The sequence below is a fragment of the Staurois parvus genome, unplaced genomic scaffold (genome assembly GCF_062004578.1).
Source record: "Staurois parvus isolate SC_StPar_1 unplaced genomic scaffold, SC_StPar_1.0 ptg000358l, whole genome shotgun sequence".
Lineage (NCBI taxonomy): Eukaryota > Metazoa > Chordata > Amphibia > Anura > Ranidae > Staurois > Staurois parvus.
Window position 1 is genome coordinate 3,697,532 of NW_028318154.1, and position 6,000 is coordinate 3,703,531.

Below are 6,000 nucleotides of genomic sequence, written 5' to 3' on the forward strand. Positions count from 1 at the left end.
TGGGTTCACACTAGTGTGGTGCGGCTTATTGCATGTAATTCGCACAGGAACCACACTGTATTCCTGTGCAAATCACATACAAATTCTGTGTATTCTTATGCATGGCTCAAATTGCACCGCATCCGCACCAAAAAGGTGCAGGACCCTTTTTTTGGTCTGCACTAGAATTGGATCGCATGGGTATTCACACCCAATGCAATCCGATTCTGCACATCGTACCGTGTTTTGTGGACCGATTTTGGGGTGTTGTTAACTTAACATACACACCCGAAGTGGTTTGTGATTGTGATGGGTGCAGAATTCGCACAAAAACCGCTGCAAATTCCGCACCGCGTCAGTGTGAACCCAGGCTAAGAGGAGCGTTTGGGCTGTAAAAACACCTTTTAATGCTAGGCACATTTAGGCACGTTAATATATTCTAATGGATATAGAATAAATTAATATTCTGGCCAATAGCATGCATTAACACCATATTTTTTCTGCTGCTTTTCTCCTGTAGGAGAAAAGGTGTCTAAAAGAATACATTGTGCATGTGACCTTAGAATCCATTGGCAGGCTCCTGAAGATTTCCATCGACAGTACCATGATGTTACAACATGAGGGGCAGCAAAAAGATGGCAGGCCTGGACTGCAAGTGCACATAACTTCACTCCCAGAATATATATTGTATTACAGAGTGTCATGTAACAGTAAGTAAAAAAAGTAAAAAAAAAAGTATTATGGGGTTTTTGGAGATTTTTAATGTGCAGGGGTGGACTTACCATTTAGAAACTTGGGCACTGCGCGAGGTCCCGGGGTCAGTGGGGGGCCCCATGAGATGCCCCTGGTACCCTTTTCATAGGCTTTTATGAGTTTGGGCAAGGACACAGGGGCCCCATGATCCCCTATTGCCCGGGGGCCCCATGAGTTGTCAGTCCGCCCCTGTTAATGTGTTATCAATTTAAACAAATTACATGGAAGGAATAGAGGGATGCTACAAAATAATTCTAGACTTGGACCTGACTGTTAATAAACTCACAACAGTGATATCAGTCTGTATATGCAGTAAAGCATGCTTGTTATACTCACTGTGGAATCTACGGTGTAATCCTCTGCATTGTGTAAAAAGGATGCTTGATCCTCTCTTCTCTGATCCTCTCCTTCTACTGCCCACAATATATCTCCTGATAGAACAGAGCCTTGGGGCCAAGCTGCGCATGCTCAGTTTGGTGTGTTTTGCTAGAGTGTTATTTTTTTCTCGGAAGAGTGCATTTGATCAGCACAGGACCAATAAGCACTGTCCAGACAGAGAGTCAGGGGTCCTGCAGGCTCATAGGACAATCAGGGGAGAATGAAAACTCCTTCTACAAGTTTTAACCAGTGCTCTGCTGGACACTGATAGAAGTCACAAGACTGCTCTAACTGCTGATGAGAAAAAGTATTTAGCAGTTTACACTTACTAAAATAATTGCACTTCCATGTTCTAGAATAGTGAAAGATGTGTGTATTGTGTGTATCCCATGCCACCTATAGGTAAAGTGTGTAATTCCATAAATCACTGTGTAATAAAATATAAAAACCACTATTAAATAGGATATAAAATGTGAACCTTTGAGTGGCTGCAAGCATAAAAGTGTTTCCACACTAATATTAAAACACCCAAAAATATATAACAGTATGCTGTGCCTACCTATAATCATATAAAATGTGCATCAAGAATCATCTGTAAATAAACAATCCCTCATAATCAACAAAACACCAAAATTCTTTAAAGCAGAAACCACATAACATAAATAATCCACAGTCCATATAATGTGCCAAGTGAATATCCTCATTGAACAATTGTGTCACTTAATTATCTTCCATGACAAACGTGTCCCAGGTCCTAGACGGTTGTGAACAGTCACACCGTGTATCCACCACCGTTCAAATATTGTGCTCACCTCTAGTAACTGACCTGTCCTCTTTCATGTCAGAACCGTTTGTTTCCTTTAATAGGGGTCCTCTCATTATCACATCTCCACCTTCCAGATACTGCTCGAATCAATGCATTGTGCAACACCTAAATGTAGGCGTTTCTTACCCTATTGAGATGATAAGACCCTTATTAAAGGGAACAAGCGGTTCTGACCTGTTATGTGGGGCATATAGTCTGCCATTATCACATTTTTGTGCATGTGCACTGGGTACTGATCCCGATCATACCATCTTGCTTTATGCAAGCAATATTGCTGATTGCAATATATGCACATGCAGTTTGGAAAATATGCACATATACTTTGTTTTTATGACTACTAGCAATAAATGGGAATGTTTAAGCGGTATTACGCTATGTGTGGTGTGCTTTTTGACTTTATGGTTTGTGCTGAGTGAGTTGTGGAGCTGGAAAGGCTGATCTGGAGTGAGCCCCTGTGATCCCTGTGAGCAATCCGTGTGATCCTTGTGAGCCATCCGTGTGATCCTAGTGAGCCATCTCTGTGAGTCTGGAGCAAGGAATCAATGGTTTGTGGATATAATTTATTTGACAACAGGCGCTGTCTGACCTCCATAATTAAAGGGGTCAGACTGTATGGTAAGGAGTTTGGCTATATTTTCTGGTGGCATTGATAGATCCAAATTACTGGTGTTCTGGCATGGTAAAAGCTCAACTCTATTGTAATTATTGCACTTTCTGCATGGACTGTTTTTATGGTACTATGTTTATGGATATTATTGCTTAAAATTGTTGCGTTGGTGTTTGCTGAGTACTTGAAGGGACAGCACTTATAGAAATTTATATTTTGTTATTTTAAAGAATAGCGCCTTAAAAGAGATATTTTAAAAATATGTTTCCTAAAACCACTCACACTTTGAATATCTTTTTACTCGGCATCTCTCACAGAAAATAATCACAACAGAAAGTTCAAGTGCAAGCTTTCCTTGTACGTACCCCACCTGCTAGCTTGTCCTGTTGCTGCAGGCAATCGCCATTTAGGTTTTATACATAAAAGATATTCAAAAGGCATTCACAGAAAAACGTTTACTATGTGTCGGTGTCAGGGGCAGACTGACAACTCATGGGGCCCCCGGGCAATAGGGGATCATGGGGCCCCTGTGTCCTTGCCCAAACTCAAAAAAGCCTATGAAAAAGGTACCAGGCAGGGACAGACTGACAACTCATGGGGCCCCTGGGCAATAGGGGATCATGGGGCCCCGTGTCCTTGCCCAAACTCAAAAAAGCCTATGAAAAAGGTACCAGGGGCATCTCATGGGGCCCCCTACTGACCCCGGGCCCTCGGGCAGTGCCCGAGTTTCCAAATGGTCAGTCCGCCCCTGGTCGGTGTGCATTGCAACCTTTATTAGAAAAGCTTGATCTAGGACAGGGGTCTTCAAACTATGGCCCTCCAGCTGTTGAAGTACTACAAGTCCCATCATGCCCCTGCCTCTGGGAGTCTTGTATGTGGGCTGTCAGTCTTGCAAGGCCTCATGGGACTTGCAGTTCCTTAACATCTGGAGGGCCATAGTTTGGAGACCCCTGATCTAGGAGTTAACATTGATCTACTCTATATAATTGAAAGGGTTTTTTCCATCACAGGAAACAGTCAACCAGGCTAAAAGATACTCATTTTATATATCCACTGTCCTTCTTCTTAGCTTATAATTAACACAATATCACCTTTCTTCCAGTTTTAATTTATTTGCTCAATGCCAATAAATTTCAAATTAGCTGCAAAATAGACCAGGATGCTATAACATTTTAACCTTTTCATTCGTTTCTAGTATGCTCTCCAACATGGCTGTCTAGAAGGTAAACCACCCTCTCTGGGATACTGGTTATGCATAGATTCATTTAATATGATTTTCTATTTACGAATCTATGAAAAGTAAGATTTTCTCCTTTTTACTGTAAAAATTAGTTGTTTTTCATTTTTGGGGTTTTTGATTAATGTGGGGCCATTTTTGATTAACATTGTTAGATTGGTAGTTGAAAAGAGTTTTGATAACACTTATCACAGTCTAGCCTGCAGTCTTCTGTTTGTGTAATTCTTACCTCTTTGCTGTAGTGGTTCTGCTAGACCTGTGATTCCATTCTCATGTGCTGCTGATTTCTTCAGCTTTGGCACTACCTGCTCTATTCTGGATTTATATCCCCTTCCGTTCTATTACTTCCTGGCTCACCTCCAAACTTGCTTCCCTATATATAGACATGCTCAGTGCAGCCTGCATTGTCTGAGCAACTTGCTAGTTCCTCTGCCCTCAGGGCTGCTGATAGAAACCACGGGGCCCCATACAGCCAACCTGACAGGGCCCTAAAAAAGACAACCCCTCCACACACACAGTTTACTATGCTTCAGTTATGAATGAACACAGTGAGTGATTAGTACTGATCACTCATTGTTTTCATTCAGTTGCCCTTCCCCCCCACTCTCCATTCTCAAAGACCCTATTGTGTGCTTGCAGATGCCTGTGGAGAAGAGGGGCGGGAAGCTGGTAACACTGTGGAGGTGGGGGCACCCAGGGGGGCCTGGGCAGCAGGGGGAAAGGTATGGCGCAAAGGGAGGGTGATGGTGTGGTGGGGGGCAATTACTGGAACTGATCCCCTGTATGATTCTCTCTGCAGCAGCTGCCAGCGGGAGGGAGAGGAGAAGAAGCCAGCTTTCAGTTGCTGCAGAGAGAGCCATACAGGGGATCTTTTCCAGTAATTGCCCCCCCTGCTGTGTCAATCACCGTTCCTGCCCACACCCGATTCACCCTGCTGCCTGGGCCCCCCTGCTAGCCTGGGCCCCGTACAGGAGTACTGGTGGTACCCCCTTATCCATGGCCCTGCCTGTCCTCCTATTTTAAACATAAAGTAGAGTGCAGCGCTAAACGTTTATAGATAATGACATATATTCAATCAATTCGATCAATATAGAAAGTCCTCCTCAAATAGATGGAAGAGAATGGGTGCTCAGGTGATCAGGTGACTTGATCCTGGTATCCGTGCATGTAAATGATAAAGCAATGCGCACTCACCAGACCCGCATAAAATATGCGCCTTTGTGTATAGATGTTCCAGATGTCATCCGGTACTTGGGTGGTCCTCCCTCAGCTGTGTATGAGGCTGATGATCCTCTCCACTTAGGGGTCCCCCTGATGTTGGATGTTAAGAGATCTGGTCTGGGTCCCTCCGGTGTATCCAGGAGTAGGTCTGCAAATTAGAGTGCTCCCCCAGGGGGTAACAAAGATACTCCCATAGTGTAGTATTTTGTAATAAAATAAGGTTTTATTGAGGTTAGGCATAAAACGTTGCAGACAGTTATTAGTGCACAACTAACCGTCTGGAATGCTAAGATGGCCGCCAGAACTCCGCGTTGCTCTGACGGCGTGACTTCACGGCGTGTTATGGCTCCTCCTTACGCGTGTCGTGCTCCAGCACGTCTTCAGAGGGGGGTTGCCAAACACGCCATACCGTTCGTCACTCGTATTTAAGCGGAAGTGCGCACATGCGCAATAAGGTGTAGCCTGACGGGACATGCAGAACGAACTGCGCATGCGCGAATAGACGCGCGCCATTTTCCCTTGGTCTCCCAGGTGAATAAACAGTACAGGCAGACCGTCTGTCTATTCAATACTGTGATATGCTAAAATTACACAGGGCGAAGAATGTGACACCCTAGAGCAGAGAATGGATAAAAGTATTCTATATTTACACTATGGAAATGACCATACCCCAGCAGAAATACTGGATTAGTATGAATAATAGCTTAATAATAAGCAACTAAAAAGGAGTTTTTGGGGATAATCTGTGTTACATAGCTAGAATTACTGCGCATGTGCTGATCAGAAAAGACATAATAAAATCAAAAACAATGATAGTATCAAAAAGGAACCAAATTTGGTAAACAATAATAATATGTACCAGCCAACTCCAAGTCGGCTTAATATTACAAATAGAAGTGGTGTAACATCGTATGGCCCATATGGATACAAAAATATTAATAAATCTTTACATACAGATGTGAGATAAAAGCAAAAAGACAGAAAAGGAGTATCCACTTT